The sequence below is a fragment of the Eulemur rufifrons genome, chromosome 6 (genome assembly GCF_041146395.1).
Source record: "Eulemur rufifrons isolate Redbay chromosome 6, OSU_ERuf_1, whole genome shotgun sequence".
Lineage (NCBI taxonomy): Eukaryota > Metazoa > Chordata > Mammalia > Primates > Lemuridae > Eulemur > Eulemur rufifrons.
In genome coordinates this window covers 33,224,459-33,243,569 of record NC_090988.1, presented here as the reverse complement: position 1 = coordinate 33,243,569, position 19,111 = coordinate 33,224,459, and the positions used below count along the sequence as shown (strand labels likewise).

Genomic DNA, 19,111 nt, shown 5'->3' with positions numbered 1-19,111 from the left:
GTTATGCACTGATCAATCTTTCAGAATGGCTATGAATCCAGAACAAAGTAAAAATATTTCTATGAAAGAGCTGAAACCATAATCATGTATTTTATTCCATGGACAGAAGTAAAGTTGGATTAACACCTTTTTATTTTACATTTTGAAATTCATCATTTTGCTTTTAAAAAAAGAACAAAAATTATAAGTATTCATGGTCTTTCTTTTACCCATCTCACCAACTACAGAAGATTATATCTCTGCCTGCTCAGCCCCAGGCCTTTGCTGTCCCCATTGTTGGTAAAAGGAGGAGAAATAGAACTGGCAAAGGCAGGAAATCAACAGTCACATTGTTGCAGAGTTGCTTTAAAATGAAAAAAGAAGACAATGGGAAAGTGAAAAAAAGAAGGATTAAGCAAACTCAAACAGTATCATATGGAATCTGAAACTAGGATTATTTGGAAAATAAGAGCTTTTGACGGTGACTGGTGGCTTGTGAAATTTTGAGAGGACTTGTGGATAGGAGCAAGGTGAAGAGAACTGGTAATAGACAGCATTAAAAATGCCTGTGTCTTAAGAGGAGATTTGCTCCTTTAATGCTTTAGAGAGTCTTAAATACTTGAACTGCCTTTCAATTTTCTAAGCAAGCCTGGTGATTATTTAATTATAGCTATGCTCAGACTTGGCTGAAGGTAGCTTAAATTTATATGGGTTCATTTGATTCATTTTGTCCTTAGAATAAAAATTTCTAAAAAGTAAATGCTCCATTATGTTGTATTCCCTTAACTTATTAAGATGTTCATGTGCATATGTGTATAATTTTAGAATACTTTTAATTTTACTGATAATTTCCCTGCTGATTATATGGAATTTTATGTTACATTGCTGAAGCACATGCTTAGTGAGTCATGTAAAATAACTTTTTAGAAAATGTTAGCTAAAAAAAGTTACCATTGGAGCGTTGTAATCCCACAATCTAGACAGCTAAATGCTTTCATTATCATAAATATATATTAGCTATTTAAATGGATATAAGTGAAGACTCAAATCAAGGCGTGTAAATATATATGTGGCTATTAATATTTTTAATCATTCTATTGGTACAATTAGTAAAATCATCTGCTTTATAAAATGTACCCTCCCAGAGCTGGTGGCTTCTAAAAGATGATCCCAGGACACTGGAGTCCCAAAGACTTTTTAAGGGGTACATGAAGCCAGACTATACTCTTAACAATGCTACGATGTTATTTACTTTTTGCTTTCAGTTGTCCCATGAATGTACTGTGGAGTTTTCCAGCAGCTACACCCCATGCAATGTTGCAGCAGATTAAATGCAGAAGCATACATGAAAGACTATGTTTTATTAAGGTAGATATTGTTAAAGTTTTGACAACCATTAAATGATGTTACTCTTTTCATCATTTTTGTTTTTAAAAATATAGTGTTTTTTAATTAAAATGTTTTATACTAGTATAGAGTGGTTCATTATTGCTATTTAAATGATAGTCATATATTTAAAAATTTTTAGTTTTAATTTCTTAAGTGGTAAATAGTAATAAAAATATTCATGGACAACAGAGCATCTCTAAGGGCTCTGTTTTTTTCATAGGGCAAAGTGGTCCTAAAACCATAAACTCTGAGAATCTCAGTCATAAAAACTTTTAGAATAAGTATGTTTTTCAGAATACAGAGGCCATAGTTGTTTGTTTGTTTTTTGTTTTTTTTTTTTTGAGTTCCATGTATAACTTTGCTAAGGAATTAAAAATGAGAGAATGGAGAAGATAAAAGGATGAAGGATAGATAAAAGAAAGAAACAAGGACAAAGAATACATTGCAAACAATTGAAGGGAGTATGTTGGTTCTCTGTGTCTCCCTGGCCATGTTATATAGATAACAACGTCTCTTTCATAGGAATAAATAAATCACAGCAAAGATCAGAAGTCCTCCGCAACTACTCTCAAAAACCACATTCATGGACAATTCACTGGATATGATGAAGTGTGAAAAGGAAAATATGGACCTTCAAGTTAAAAAAGTAATAATTAATATGAAATTTCTTAAATTCCATTTTGCCAATCATAAGGGCACATTTTTATTTCATGTCAGTTTCAAGAGCTTTATTAATGAAAAATAAATACATAAAATAAATTAATTCAAAACCTAAAAGTCACTGAATTATTTACATGTGTGTGGTTTAAATGCACAATTAAATCATGACAAAGAGAACCTGCACCCATGGCAGAATAAGCATGTTTTTATCATTCAAAAATAAATAAAAATAGAAGTTGATTACAAAACAACCAAGATGCCCCAGTGTATATACATAAGTCATAAGTCATAGGAAATAATAATAAGCTCATCATTGTGCCAATCTAATACCAAATCAGTAAGTCTATTTAGTACTTATAATGTAGTGTTACATTGATTTAACGATGTTATTAGTGATATTTGCAGTGATTGGATTGGCATAAACAATTAGTATTTAGGATACTCTTTCTCGGTAGAAAAAACACCTAATTCCACTAATTGCCTCTAGTTCTGCTTCCATTAACTGCACACTTTGTACATGCTAATAATCTTATTATCAGCTGCTGCTGAGTTAATTAAAATTCATGTCTACAAGCATAGACTAAAATTTACGTATTCCGATCAGCTTTTATATATTAAACAAAAATTTTGAAAGACCAAATTTAAACATTAATTTCCAGAAAGTGCAAAAGTATTAAAAACATGCATATGCCAAATTAACTTATGGCCAACCCCAAAGAAGTTGCAAAAATAATTTTAAATTGTGATTATAAGATAACAGTTAAGAATCATGCCAGACACTCCTTTTGAATGGAAAATACAATGTTTTCAGAAAAGCATTCTTCATTCTTTGAGTAAAGGAATATATCCTAAAAGGACTTCATTGATTTGTCTTTTTTCTGGAAACAGGATATATTTTAACTTACTTTGTAGGTCCCCAAATCAACCTGAAATATATTTTCTTTTTGGTCCATATTTTATTATTTCAGAGTTTAGTAAATCATTTGTTAAGTAAAGTGTATAGATTCAGTCCTGAATGGAGAACTTTCCTTATTTTTATTTGTTAGAGGGATAGTATATATAACATCCTATTTGCACCTAGCAATGGTGATTTGAATTTTAAAATTTTATTATTTATAACTCTAATCATTAGTGACAATGAATATATACTGGGAAGCATTTTACCATGAAGAATGTCACAATATGTTTTAGCTGCATTCACTGTGTTACTAATAATGAAATAAAGATGTTAGGTATGACTAACCTTAACTGTATTTTATTCAAGAAGAATCATTCTAATTGAGACAAATCTGAAATGAAAATAAGTATTCCTGTACCTTAGATTTATTCCTTAAGTATTTAAGCTGCCTTTATTCTCTCAATTAGGAATTGGCAAGTGTTGTGTTATCGTAACACGATCTACATTACGCGGTAAGGACACTGTGTTATAGTACGCTTTTTGTTTAAGAATAGATTGTCCTTAAAAAGTATGACTAATTATGTGTGTATATAACACATATGAATCTATTTTATATATGGACTAGTTACCAAAAATTGAATTCCTGAGATCTAATCTTTCTAATAGCAGCAACAGCTACAGAAAAGAGTGATAACATTTTTTTCCCCAGGAAGAAAACCGCTAAAATTATTAATACTTTTCACCTCAAGTTAAATTCAGCCAAACAAAAAATGTTGTGCTATGTGGAACTTTCTTTTCAATATTTCCCTGTCTTTCCATTTTATTAAAGCAAATTTATCAAAATTTTTATGATCTTTTCATTTTTCATTGCTTTTGAGTCACATTTCATAACTGTAATACAACCTATGTATACTCCCAAACTCCTAACTGCTACAACAAAAATCAGTTTCCAATTCTTACCTTGTTTAATTTCTCTGAATTTGACATACTTATGCTTGCCTTCCTTCTTGAAATTTTTTCCTGCTATGTCTTTCCTAAAATCCTTTTACGTGGTTCTTCTTCTACCTACATGATATTGCATTCTCAGTGTCTACCATTGGTTCTTACTTCTCTAGGACTGCAAAATGGAGTCTTCTCTAAGGTTCCATCTTTGGCCCTGACCTCTTCCCTTGCTATCATTCTGAAAAGGAATATTTTACCTGTTCCTCAAATTAGCTACCAACTCTGCCTGATTACTTTCAAAACAGCATCTCTGACTTTTAATCACAGGTACTCAATAGTATTCAGTACAGCTTTCTTACGTATTGCACAGTTGAATCTATGTCACCATCTCCAAAACTGAACTCATTATCTATCTCCTAATTATGTATTCACAATCTCAGCCAAACCCACTACTTCAGAGCAAGTGGAGTTCCTGTTTTATTCCACTCAGCACAATGGATTGATTGGGACATCTTGTTTGCTTATCTAAATACACCAAGGAAAGTGAAGCTCTGCAAAGTTTGAGACTATTTCTAATGTATTTTGTTCACCACATTCACCTAGTTCTACTCTCTTAGAAGAAAAGAAGTATTATAGAGTGATTCGTCTTTGTCACCCTCCCCCGCACCAAATTTGTCCCCAACTTCTCCTTATTCCTCATCCTAAAAGCCTCTGCAGTTCATTGCTCTGCCACATTCTTAGTTTATTATTTTATCACCCATGGCTTCAAATATTATAACAGCTCCCTAACTGATTTTTCTACTTCAGGCCTATTAGTCTACAGAATTATCTCCTCCTGATTAAACTTCATAACGACTCCAATTCCTTGAGATGACATAGAAGCCCTTTCCTTATGCTGCTGCTGCCTACTCCAATGCCATCTCCTGCTCCACACTTTCCAGCGGCTACAGCATCCACCCATATTCATTAATTTTAAATTTACTAAGCTCATGATTTGAGGCAACACACTGTGCTCCTATCATATGGGACATATATAGATATTGATGCAGTACAGATATCAATATAATTGATGTAAATGCAGTACAGATATCAATATAAATATAGATACTGGCACAGACACAAAGATTCAGATATAGACACAGATATAGACAGATGTAAATATAGATATTTTTAATCAACTCCAGCCAATCCTTCCACTCATTCTTCTAAGCCAGTTCAAATGTATGTCCTCAGTGATGTGCTCCCTTCCCTGCACAGTGAGGACTAAGGTGTTCCTCACGCATTCCTACACAATCTTGATGATATCTCTGTTAAAGCACTTTGGACCCTGTGTTTACATGTCTGGGCTATAAACTCCTTGATGGCATATCTTTGTATGTGACACAGTGTCATGGAGTCAGTAATAAAAATGTTTGCTTAAAAAAATGGGAATTTATGAATGACAATCTGTATTATCAAATTAATCTACCATGTAAAAGATATAATTTAAAATATACCTATCCAAGTAGCAGTGGCATAAAGAACCTCAGATTAGAATCTTATAAATAAAAATTCATTTCTGAATCATTTCCTTAAATATAAGGCCATTCATTAATACTTAACATAAGAAAAATCCTCACATGAACAATAGAAGGAATAAATATTTACTTATGTAAACTGTAATTTCAACATTGGAAACACCACTCTTTTTCTCTTTTTAATCTATTAATTAATAAGTAAATTTTATAGTAAGAAGGCTTACAGTTGACAGTTTGATTTTAAAGTCCAAATTGCCCTGTAAGATGTAACAATAAACTTTTTATTTTGTTTACACTTTTATATGAGTATAGATATTTATTTGGAAACTTTGCTTTACGAGAAATAATCTTAACACTGATTTACAATGAAAGAAAAAGAGGACATAAATGTTAAGTAAAATAAGACAGGCACAGAAAGAAAAGTGTCGCATAATCTCACTTACATGTGGAATCTGAAAAAGAGTCAAATACATAGAAAAAGGGAGTCGAAGGTGGCTACTGGGGCAGGGCAGGGGATGGCTGGGAATGGGGAGAAGTAGGTCAAAAAGTACAAACTTGTAGTTATGTAGAATGAATAAATCCAATAAATATTATAATAAAAATAATGAATAAATATAATGTACAGCATGAGAACTACAGTTAATAATATATTGAATACTGGAAACTTACTAAAAGAGTAGATTTTAGGTGTATTTTAGGTGCACAATACACACAAATGGTAACTCTAGAAAGTGATGGGTGGGTTAATTTACTTAACTGTAGTAATTATATATGTACACACATATATACACAGATCTATAATATATATACACATACATCTATGTATCTATCTCTTTATGTATCAAAACATCATGTTATACACCTTATTTATTTTTTTGAGACAGAGTCTCACTCTGTTGCCCAGGCTAGAGTGCTGTGGCCTCAGCCTAGCTCACAGCAACCTCAAAATCCTGGGCTCAAGCGATCCTCCTGCCTCAGCCTCCCAAGTAGCTGGGACTACAGGCATGCACCACCATGCCCGGTTAATTTTTTCTATATATTTTTTAGTTGTCCAGCTAATTTCTTTTTATTTTTAGTAGAGACTGGGTCTTGCTTTTGCTCAGGCTGGTCTCGAACTCCTGAGCTCAAACTATCCACCCACCTTGGCCTCCCAGAGTGCTAGGATTACAGGCGTGAGCCACTGCGCCCGGCCTACACCTTAAATATACACAATAAAAAAATGCAACCTCAAATTTAGGTACTTAGAAAAAGACAAAGTCCTTGGCTATTTCTACTAGATTCAGTTCTGCCCTCAGTGAGCAATGCAGTCACTCCACTAAGACAAGTTCAATTGAGACATCAGAAAGAACATTTCCACTCCTTTTCAGCCATGTTAATCTTTCTTTAATATTAAAAATAGTTTGTGTTTTCACTTTCACAAAATTTGTGTGCATTATCTATAGTCAAGAGTTAGTGAAATCTGAAACACAAACATATTTTGCTCAACATCAGGATAATATGTAAGACAACAGTTTAGACTTCAAAAGAAAAAAAGCACATATTTCCCATACCTTCACTCAAAGCATATTTTCATTTTGATGTAACCATAGCAATTGACAACAAATCAGGATAAACTTTATAGTGATATCAATTACAATTGATCCTTGTACAATGCGAGGGTTAGGACCACTGACCCCTGCACAGTCAAAAATCCGTGTATAACCTGACTCCTTAAAAACTTAACTACTAATAGGCACTATTGACCAGAAGCCTTACTGATAACATAAACAGTCAAAAAACATACATTTTTTGTTATATATAATATGCTTTTTTTTTTTTTTTTTTTTGGAGACAGAGCCTCACTGTGTTGCCCTGCTAGAGTGCAGCGGCATGATCAAAGCTCACTGTAACCTCAAACTCCTGGGCTCAAGTGATTCTCCTGCCTCAACTGCCTAAGTAGCTGTAACTACAGGGCAGGCACCACTATGCCTGGCTAATTTCTTCTATTTTTAGTAGAGATGAGGTCTCACTCTTGCTCAGGCTGGTCTCAAACTCCTGACCTCAACCAATCTTCCTGCCTCAGCTTCCCAGAGTGCTAGGATTGCAGGCATGAGCCACCATGCCTGGTCTGTATTCTTATAATGAAGGAAGATGGAGCAAAGAAAATTTTATAAAGAAAATCATGCAGAAAAGAAAACATACTTACCATTCATTAAGTGGAAGTAGATCATCATAAAGGTCTTCATTCTCATCATCTTCCCTTTGGGTAGGCTGAGGAGAAAGAGAAGCGTTTGGTTTTGTTGTCTCAGGGGTTGCAGAGGTGGAAGAAAACCCACGTGTAAGTGGACCCATGCAGTTGAAACCTGGGTTGCTCAAAGGTCAGCTGTAGTCGAAGAGAATCTGAGAAATTGGAACTCTAATTCAGATCATATGATAATAGAGGTAAAGAAAAGGAAAAGGAGGAAAAAGTCTGCAATTCTATCTTGGATGCGGAGGAGAAGATGGGAGGACAGCCATAGCTTTCTCACCTTTGAGGGTTGGCACGTGTTTGCTCTGCTTTGCCAAGGACAATGTGCACAGGGGATAACCAACAGGCAGTGTAGACCTGGGAATGAGAGTTGATGGCCTGGAGTGGAAACTGGCTGTAGAGTCTCAATCCTTCTAGCAAGTCCTCCATGAATTTGGAGATTGGGTTACTTTTGCCTTATTTAAAAAAAAAAAAAAAAAATTCTCAGAAAATGAAAGATCTTTTTCTTTTCTGTTATTCCTCTAATAGCCAAAAAGCTCTGGTTTTAGTGACTTTTCTAGTACTGCTTTCAAACTTCTCCTGGTCAAACATACAGTTTTCACTAATACTAATAGCTCATTGGACATAAATTGTGCTGATTTCCACTGTAAAATGACCATACTTCCTATCCTTCAGGGCTTGTCACTGTTGGTGGCATTGTCCTAAGATTCACTGTGCATACAAGATACCCACTGCTGTCATTTTTTTCTTGTCTCATATTAGTTTCCAGTGGGTTCTGATATGATTTCATCTGCTGCTGGGCTCTTACCAGTATCTTGCTACCTCATTAGCAAGCATCATTTAACACAAACACCTGAGCCGACATGATGCCACCTTGCTCAGACTTTTGGCTTTCCTTGGGACTGTCCAACATAGCGTCCTTTCTCTTCACTACAAGAGGACTGCCAACCCTTTGTGAGCTGATAATTAATAATCAATTAACATTTGATAATAAAATCGCATTATATCATACTTTGGCACCTGAAGTAATTTATTTTCATTGCACTAGGAGCAGCTCATCACCAATTACAGTGAAAGCAGGTTCCTTCCTTTCATATAAAGTTTGTGTAACAGGAAATATTGCTGTATAAAAGAAGTGTCACATAGGTACAATATATTAATTTTTCTTGCTATATTAAGTGAGCTTGGGATCCTTACAAGAAAGGTGCTATTTAAGCATAAAATATTGGTGTTGTATCTGTACTCGCATAAGCTTATAAATTATATCTCGAGATTTCCCAGACACGAAGCAAGTTTTTACCATTGTCAGCAAGCAAAGCCGAAGGAGCTGTTCAAGAGGGAGCCTCCTGCATCATCAAAACAATTGCCAGCTGAGCCCTGATCCCTTCATCCTTACCAGTTAACATAAGGTGGCTCACGTAGAAAGAACATAGTCCAATTTCTAGGTGCCAGGCTGAACTTGACATGATAACAGAAAATGATTTTCTTAACTCATAAAGATTGCAAACTAGATAGAAATAAGATTTATGGCAAATAACTTTGATACACTAAAATGTAGTTTCTTCTGAACAAAACAGCATTTATTAAAACTATGTATTTTCCTCCAAAATTATTCAGGTAAAACATATGAATGAGGGAATATACAGTTATTCACTTTTTGAAGTGTATGAAAAAAGTTTTGTTAAAATCTCGTGTTTAAATTTATTGATCTCTGTGCAGTGCTTAAAGTAGTGGATTCCTAATAAATGTTAATTGAATGAACGATACTTCCCTGAGAGTGTATGAAAATGCCATAACCTGCCAACTGCTAAGTTTAATCTAGTATTTTATCTTGTTTTGCACTTATGCTAAAATTATTTTCCATTCATTGGGTTCTCTATTCAGTTGGCCTGTTCATCTGATCTGATACAACTTGTTTTGTGGTGATCTAAGTGTTTTATTCAAATCAAAATGGGGATTGGTTTAGTGAACAGGTTAAGAACAGTTTGGTGCATGCATTGAGTTTCAGCTGGATCATTAATATAAAATGAAACAGTTCATCGAAAGCATGCCACTTTAATGCCTAGTGTATAGTCGGCCCTCAACAAATGTTAATAGCTTTTGTTAGCCAACTAAGTGGAAGATCTCTTGCTAAACATTCTGACATTTTGCAATATGTCACAAACATATGTTAGATGCTGTATATTATATAATCTATACAACTCTTCTTCTTGCCTCAGTTGCTAATTTGGGGTTCCTTTCAGTTCCCTAAAACAAAGTCCCTAGGCCAAAACTTGAATGGCATTGCTAATTAGAGCATGAGTGCCATCTAGTGGTAGCTGTGGCTAACTACAGGCCTACTGGTGAACAACAGCAAAAAAAATAGGTGTTGAAAATGGTCTGGTTCTGCTTTATAATGCAGTCTCAGAATGAGTCTCCGGCAAACAAATGAGGCTTCTTATCTATACACTACTCAACCAATAAAAAAATTAAACACAACGTACATCAAAGTGTCGGTGGAATTTAGTTCCTGGTCCACATGAGGCATACAGTCTAGTTCTATCCATAAATACTGACATAAAAATTTTTAAGCAGGATTATGAATGCAAATTAGAAATAATATGAGTGCAGATGTCGATGAGACCAGGAATGGCTGGAATATAAAGACAAGTATAGTATTTTATGGCAGTACTTTTTTGAAGGAAGATTATTCTGATTTAGGGGCAAAAGTCAGATAGGTCAATTAATGTACCTGACCAGCTTGGGAGGCAGGGAAGACACAGGAAATGATGAAGATGCAACATATGATCATTCTTTAAAACCAGACACCATACATTAGACTGTTTATAATAAATCATTATAAATTTTTATTCCAGTTTAAGAAGATTGAGGTGTAAACAGAGAAAATATAGAGAAATATTTGGTCATGAACAAATGAATCCTAGGTTTTGTTCCTTTACAAAAAGAGCTTTACATGAGAAGACCTTGGTGAGAGACTGCTACACAAAATAGTAATTCGACACTTATAGAAGTATGTGTATTAAATTTGATAACAATCCTGAGACCAAAGATATATTCAAGAAAAAAAAAATAGAAATGCTTATCTAAAGGCAGCCACTGGATGAGAAGTATTATAATAAATAAACTTTATTTTTAAATTAGTAAGAGTTCAACTTCTCTTTCTGTTTGCTAAAATTGTATCTGTTTTCTAAAATCTTAGTTTACCTGCCAGTGGTTTTTGTTCTTTCCTAAGGGAAAACATTTTTGTTAGACCAAGGGTCTAACACAAGAGTGGGCATGAATTCCACCTAGAAGAAGTCAGACATTTGCAGCTTCTACAAGCAAAATTTGGTACTGTGACCACCAAAACAATCAAATTACAGCTTCTCCCTCATACCTCTTAATGGTTTAGCTTACAGATGTTTCCAAGACATCCACAAAGTAGGCTATGTTCTTTAGTGTTGTTTACTGAAGCAGCTGTTAAATTAATTAAGTTGGTATATTTTCCAAGTCTGATTAAGATATGTTTACTTCTGCTTTCACAAAACAGCTGTGAAATAAGTACAAAGGAAAACAAAATATAATTAAAATCATCATATTTTGTCCAGTGCAAGTAAAAGCTTACTATTGATTCTTCATGTTTTGTTTCACATTTATAGGCAATACTAGTGTGTATGGACAACATAGATTTTGTTTCATTAACTTTATTTTTATTTAAGCACTTTCATGTTTACCATTCTTATTAACATATAACATACAGGATTAAAACATCAAAACAGAAAATGCAAATGCTAAAACTAGCTCCAGTATGCAAAGTCAGTGATCCCAAAAAGATGATTGATCTAGATTTGAATTGAGAATTGCTCTGCTTCCCTACATTTTATGTTATAACTTGGTGGGATATAACAGTAGTTATGCTCTATTGACTAGAACCTAGAACCTTATGTGAGTCAAATGAAAGGAAAGGGAAAGGAGGGCATGATTTAAAGAAAAAAATCTGTAACACAAGTAAGACAAAAGCTTAGAGGCAACTCAACTGCTACAGATGTGGTGCATCTGCTTCCTTGCCCACTGGGGACTACGAGATAAAGAGATTAAGACATTTATACAAAGATGGCTAGACAACAAGATCAGATAATCAACATGACAGCTATGTTGAGGTACTATAATCATAGCATGGAGACAATGACCTGATAAACCACTTAACCCATGTTTAAACTATATTTTTAATTTATTTAATGTTCATATAATATTTTATCAGGGTGCAGGATGTGCTGGTTATTTAAACAATGTCACTAACATTATGAAATAGAGAGAAACAAGTGATCTTTTAATAATGCTTTTTTATTAAGTAAAAAGCATTGAGATTTTATAATGAGGCACAAATACTTTTATGTCTTTTAAAAACACACCTTTAGAAGATCCCATTTTCACATAATAATAGTAGAAAATCTTAGTTATGACATATGTGAAAAGATCTCAGGGGACTTAGAAAACATAAGCTAGTTTATTTCTTCTTGGTAGAATTCTAAGAAGGAGATTTTATTCTGTTTCTTACTTTAAGCATTACTGTTTCTCTAATTTCAGATGTTGACCTTCTTAAACTTGAACCTTGTGGATATAATAGGATATGGAAGTGTACATGATCTATAGAGCCCTCACTTTCCAAACACAATGTTGTGAAAATATACAGCATGAAAAATCCATAATAGCAAAATTCTAGATTTTTCAGAAAGTTGAGTCAGAGAGACTGATATTGTGCATATTACATATATAAACATTAATATAGAATATATTAATTGCATATTATGCTATATTAATTGCATAATATTATGAATTGGAACATTATAAAATATAAAAAAGAGAATAAATATAGTCATTCTTTCTGGGTCCCAATGAAATGTAGCCAGGTGACCTATTCACCCCCAAAGAATGACTTAAAGTTAACTTTCTACATTTGACTGACAGAAATAGATCTTACTATTTTTAATTAACCAGATTCAACATCTCCTTTCCCTCCCTTTAACTTATCAGATAGCTTCGAAAGGTAAAATGCTATTACCTTATCTACTTGTTTCAAAAATATGTTCACACCCTGTTCTAGCAATAGTATTGCTCCCTTTATAAAAAGTTAAAACATCGTAAGTCTTAGTTTGATTAAAAAGAGATGAAGATTATCCATCTAGATCATGAGAAAGGTAAAGTTTCTTTTTCACTTTAATTGTAGGAGGGGACCACGAATCATGAGACTGATAGTGTTTCTTTCTTTACATTGGCTACCAACAATATTAATGGTTAAACTTAGGGCAGTTTCTAACAAAACGTCAATGAAGTTTTCTCTATAAATTCCATGCCTGGCTTCATCTCATCTCTCCTAATATCACTTTACCCTTTGCCTTGATTTTACTGACCTACATTTTAAATTCATTTTTAATTGAATAAATTTGTATAACCCAACTTACATTCTTTCTGGAACAAAGCTAGTTGAAAGAAAATATATGAGATATATTATGCAACGGCTTGAAAATGCCAAAATTATCAAATTATGTGTAGTAGTAAGGAGTTCTAGGAAGGGAAGAAAACTAACAGCAAGCTCACTTTCTATACCCCCTTTAAGGCTGTGTGTGCCCAATTGTAAACATGTAAAGGCAAAGGTTTAAACCTCATTGCACAATATAAAGAATGCTTTAAAGCTCTTACACTTTGAATCTATTTTGTGACATGTTTAAAGAGGTTGTTAAAGTCCTGGTGATTCTCTCTGTGAACCCACAGCCTGATGCTGGAGTAGAGTCGGTAGAGCAGAGAAAAAGCCAGAGAAGTGGAATCTCAGCAACAATCCCTCAGTTAACACATAAAGAAAACAACCTAATTACAGGAAAGCAGGAACAAGAAAATAAAAAGTATGGAAGGGTAGAGAAGCATTACATGCACACAAATTTGTCTTTGCTGTGGAACAAGAAATCAGCGTAGATCCTGAGGGTAGCGATTAAAAGCAGAGACTGGGTGTTTGTACAACATCCGTGGATGAATGAGAAGAAGCCAAGAAACAGGAAAAGACTAATTTTAATTACCAGAAAAGCTGCAAGAGAAAGAACACAGAGCTAGTGGTAGAAGGCTTCCAGCTACAGGCTGCATGGCACCGTACTCTCCTTGCCAATTAGAGCCAGTCAGACCCCATTGGGGGATTAAGTGAGCAGAGGAATCAGCCTCAGTGCAGGGGCAGGCTGGACTCAATCACACATGAAAGACGGACACCGACCGACACGGGGTGCGACCCCAGACTCCCATGCAGTTCCATATGTAGACACACAGAAATAGACAACAGTACGTGGGATTTCCTTTCCGTTAAATACAGATGCAAACCACGTTCTCTAAGAAAATATATTGCAAAAGAAATATAATATATTTAACAAATACTCAATTACCATCAGACAAATCGAGGGAATTGGAGAATGACTCAAAGACTCAGAGAGGAAAAGTAGAGGGGAGGACTGGCAGAACAATGGCACTAAAGCTGCCACACTGTGGATTTACTACCTGTGTTATTTTTCCAATTACAGCTATTGTGATATAAAAATTCAGAGAAAGGGCCGCTGTCTGAGACTTTTCCTCAGCTTTTTGAGAACTGACACAACCCCCAAAAATCAAGAAGAAATCAAAACAGGCATCCCATAGTCCTTAGATGAAACTCGCCAAGTATATAAACAAAAGAGAAGTGCTTCCCATTCAGGACCTAAGAAAATTCTCCAAAGTGAAAAAGTCCACCCTCACACTGACCTAAGTGAACGCATCAGTCTGAACTGCCGCTGTCCGAGGCAGAAGCCAAAGGCTCTCGGAATCAGAAAAAAAGCCAGAAGCAGGCGAGGAGAGGAAGGGACTCTCCGCCTGCGCTCTCCGTGCAGTCTTCAGCCAACACGTTTGCTTTGGAATCTGTGAGTGTTAAATACGGAAGGGCTGCGAAGCGGAAAAGCAGGGGAAGGGGGGCAGGCCCTCTGTGCTTAGGAGCGAAGGGAAATGCCGGCCGACTAGTGAGACGAGCGGAGAAACATATAAAACCCTTCTTGAGGCACACAGTCCGTTAAGCCCGGGGACATGCTAAATGAACCTTCTCAGCCAGAGGCAGTGAGGCGCTGGGCGCGGGCGCCGGCGACAGCGCGGGCGGGCGGGGAGGGGCGACGGGCCGCGCCGGGAGGACACAGCCAGTCAGAGGCGCGGGGCGCGGGGCGCGCGGACGCATTGGAGGAAAACACGCGAGCCCCAAACACACCAGCCGGAGGAGGCGCCGCACCTACTTCCCAATATAACCAACTACGGAGTCGGGGAGCGTAACTGCGAGAAGGCGGCAGCCAAAGTGCCATTAAAGCTCCAGGCGGAAAGGATGCGTTACCTGGGTCCCCTCTTCTGGGAGAGGCAGGGCAAGCTGGAGGATTCCCTCTGAATGATTAAAAACTCCGCAGTTCTCGTCTGCCACAGGCTGAAAAGGAACCACGGAACTGCTCTATCTGAACTGTGCCCGTGGGCAGGAGGATGGGAGACAGGAATTGAGAGTCACAGAGGAAGGACAGCGGAGTCTGGCATCTCATTGGTAAGTGGCTGACATTCCTTTGCCAGTGACTGCTTTCTGTGACTGTGCACTTCATCTCCCAGCCAGTTAGGATTTTTGACACACTCGTTTCTTCTGCAAAGCCGTCCTTTCTTGCCATGTTGCCAGAATGTATAAACTGTGAGATGAGGCTTTAAAAAAAAAATGCTATTTTTCTCTGTTGGGATTTTATGTCTAAAAGTTGAAGCAAGAGTAAATATAACCTATTTGTGTATCTCATACTACTACCCAAAATAAGAGTAAATGATTCCTAAAAATACATTGTAAGGGGAAAAATGCCAGGATAGGGTAAGAATGTTTCTACAAAAGAAACTAAATGTTCAGAAAATAGGATATTGTTCTCGGGTACTAAGTGTATGTCTTGTGATTGAGCAATGTCTTTTTGAGAATAGAAGCCAAATATCTGGGTATCTGGCAGTGCAATAACTTGGCAAAATTCAGTAGGGATGCTCTATAAGTGGAGTTCTACAAAGTTCAGGAGACTGAGGAAAACAGTATCTTGGATTATGCTGAGCTTTTTTCTAAATGTTGTATAGGACTGTGATAGATTAAAAAATATATAAAAATATGTTCAGACATACTTATTGAGTTTTTTATTGGGATAAGTAGGAGAGAATATTAATTTGCGCTTATATGAACATGATATACAATAAGTTGGGAATTACTCTGAATACATGAACATTTTTAAGTTATTTTAACTAAATTTATTTTGGAAAGAACCAGGAATACACTAAATTAGAATTATTTTATGTTTAAAATTTATAACCTTTCTAGTATGAAAAATACAATTTCATGTGGTAATTTAAATGCATGTTTAGAAGCAAAAAAACTTTTAAAACTGTTGTATGTACAATGCTTTACGTACATCCAATTCAACTGTTTCTTAATTTAAAAATGGAAATCATTTAGAGGACCCACACTTCTACTTTGAGTCTCAAATTTAACTGGGCAAATAAGGATGAAATAAGATGTTCATTAGGATACCAGCATTAAAAAAAAAAGTAAAACAAAGTCTTAAAAATTAATGGAGATATAATTGATTACTATTGAGTTGCAACAGAACTACAGAAATACTAATGACCATTACAATGAGCTTAAAGAAGTTCATCATGATTAATATTGTGAGCCTAAATATAAAACATTAGAAATCTAATCATGTCATTCTTTTTTTTTTAAAGTGCCTATAGTCAATTTTGAGCAATTCTCACCTATCTTTGTATATTCCCTTATTTATGCTCAAATTGTTATAAATTGTGTGTGGACCAGTTTATTGAGACAAACTTGATAAGCATATGTTTGCTCTGACACAAATGGAAAAAAAGAATATTACAATGTAAGAATATGACATATAGAACAAATGATTAAAATTAAAGATACTATATACAAAGGTTAACTAAGTGTAGTGGAGATAAAAAAGCATAAAATTAAGAGTTAAAAGTTAAAAAAGGAAATACTATATAAAAATAAAATTTGATGAGGAACCTAGCTGAAGTGTGAGGGGATAATATTAAAGCATATCTGAAAATAGACAGTCATTGAAACATTTATTTCAAGTGCCAATGCTCTTGTGCAGGGATTGGTATAGCCTTTAAATTATTCTTACTTAAAACTTCTGAAAACTAACAAATGAGGAGAAAAACTATTAATTTTAATTTCTCTCTGATTACAAAGGCAACTAAATCTGTAAGTTGTGAGACACATACATACCAGGGTGCTTTTGGAAAGAGATCCAAAAAGCTATAGTTGTGGAATCTTTAAATGGATGGCTGAAACACCTGAATGTTTCCTGAGGTGAGCAATACTTTATTAGGTGGTCTGAAACCTTTATTAAGTTATGGGGATGAACTGAAATAAAATCATGAACATACACATAGGATATGTTTATTTAAGAAGAAGAATTAAAAATTGGTAGCTTGTGAAAAATTACTTCAATCTTATATGTCCAATTAAGTAAAACTGTCTTTTAGAAATGTCCCAGGTTTGGCCAACATATATTTCATTAGAAATCTTTTTTATTCAGCAGTTTAGCCAACCCTTCCTACCTTCTGGATAAAGGTAGGAAAGAGTGTGGTTTAATGTCAAAGCTGACTTAGCCATAAGGACCAGAGGGTGTCAGTAAAGGGCAGAGGGCCCTATGGATAAAGAAAGTAGCTGGCCAAGACGTTCTGGAGTCTGTCTTACTTCCAGATAAAACAAAAGGGATATTTTTGTGAAGATTAAAATTAAAAAGATGGAAATTTGTCTGGATGGCTATAAGTGTGTAAAGATGATGTAACTATACGTAAATTTGATTGGCTAAAACAAAGTTACAGCAGAGTTTAGTGTCCCCACCATCCCTCAACAACTAACCTAGGATTTCATGAGGCTGAGATATGTACAATACTGTAATCTGCTGAATCCATCTTACCACACATATTTTTATTACCTGTAGTCTTTGAATTGTCTTTTTAAATATGTTTTTATGAAAGTTTTACCAAGAGATTGGGAATTTAGTTTTCCTACTTTAAATAAATCCATGCACTCATGTAGTTTGGTCTTTTGAAATTCTTACTTGAAGAGCTCATAGTCATCTCTTTCTTCTTTCTGAGGATGCAAAGATAAAATAAGAGAGCCATGTGTTTCTGACTAGATTGTGTTTAGAACAGTCTTAGAAGGCTGCACTAATATGTTACATGAACTTCTTAACACTTTATAGCAGGAAAGAGGCTGGTCGGAAGCTCAAAGCAGTAGAATCCCTGCAGAGGTCTATTTTCTGAGCATTTGTGATCAATAACTCTACATTAGAGGCTGGTGCATTTTAAAAAGTAATGGAGTATATAAAACTCCTAACACTTAATATTTAGGATTAAAAAGTATTATGAACTACATTCCATATCCCTACCCATCCCTTTCAATTAAGTTCTCCTTTTTTATGGTTTTTGGATATTCAAATATGTATTTCAAAAAGGGCTCTGATAAATGGAATACTATTCATTTATGTTTTCCCCAGACACTTTAACAGTTTTTTTAATTATTTTTATTTAAAATGAATAAAACAAATTATAGTGTGTCAATACAGTAGATATGAGAAGAATTTTTAAATGGCTATACTCTATATATTTACTTTTAAGAAAAATGGTTTTACAAGTAAATTCTTTCATTCAAGTTATTTTGCAGTATTAAGTTAAATCCCATGAATTTGATATAACAGTTATATAATCTCTATAACTTCAGTTAGGTTTTACCTGTTATAAATATTTGTACAAGATAATTGTAGAGAATTTTCATGCATATCGACCTCCATAAGTTGAGGAGGTCTTTAATTTCATATTCCAGAGTATTGGGTGCTATATTTTTGACATTATAGCCTCCTTAAACGTCAGATGGTAAGAGTTAAAAGGTACTTAAAGTCTGGAAGCTCCTCTTTTCCCAGTGCAGGGAAATGAATCTTTCCAAATAGACCACAAAGAAATTCTGAAAAATGAATCAAAATTCTTGTCTATTTTATGGAAATTAAAAAAATGAATCTGCCATTTTAAATCTAATAGAAAATAATGTGAGATTTATCATTTCTGAGAATCTTTAGCAGTTACAATCATGTTCTTTTCCCATGTGTTTCTTAAGCTAGAATTCCTGTGATCATTGTCATTTTCAAACAGTTCTAAAAATGTTTCATTAGATGCATTTGACAACACAGGTGAAAAATTGATTTTCTTTCTTTTTTTTCTCAGTGGTTCCTTAAAAATTTATAATGACCTAAATAATTTGTTGCTCAACTACCACTTTTTATCATTATTTTTTTCCAAATGGACTTCTCTTAACGGATCTGACAGGACTCTCCTATTTTCTGTTATGCCAATCATGGTTCCAATTATTTCATATACTCAATCTGCATAGACCAAAAAAGTTGAGCTCTTGATAGAAAGCAAAGGGCAGGT

At 34.7% G+C, this 19,111-nt stretch overlaps 1 protein-coding gene across 2 annotated transcripts in view; it reads left to right on the top strand.

The window, feature by feature from the left end:
* Positions 1 to 14,854: 14,854 nt before the first annotated feature.
* The window catches only part of CNTN5 (contactin 5), a 1,139,291-nt gene continuing 1,135,034 nt past the window's right edge, over positions 14,855 to 19,111 (top strand). For both annotated transcript variants that reach the window (XM_069469032.1, XM_069469031.1), the window contains exon 1: positions 14,855 to 15,176. The gene's annotated coding sequence lies outside the window, so the exon portion shown is untranslated. The remainder of the gene's footprint in view (positions 15,177 to 19,111) is intronic.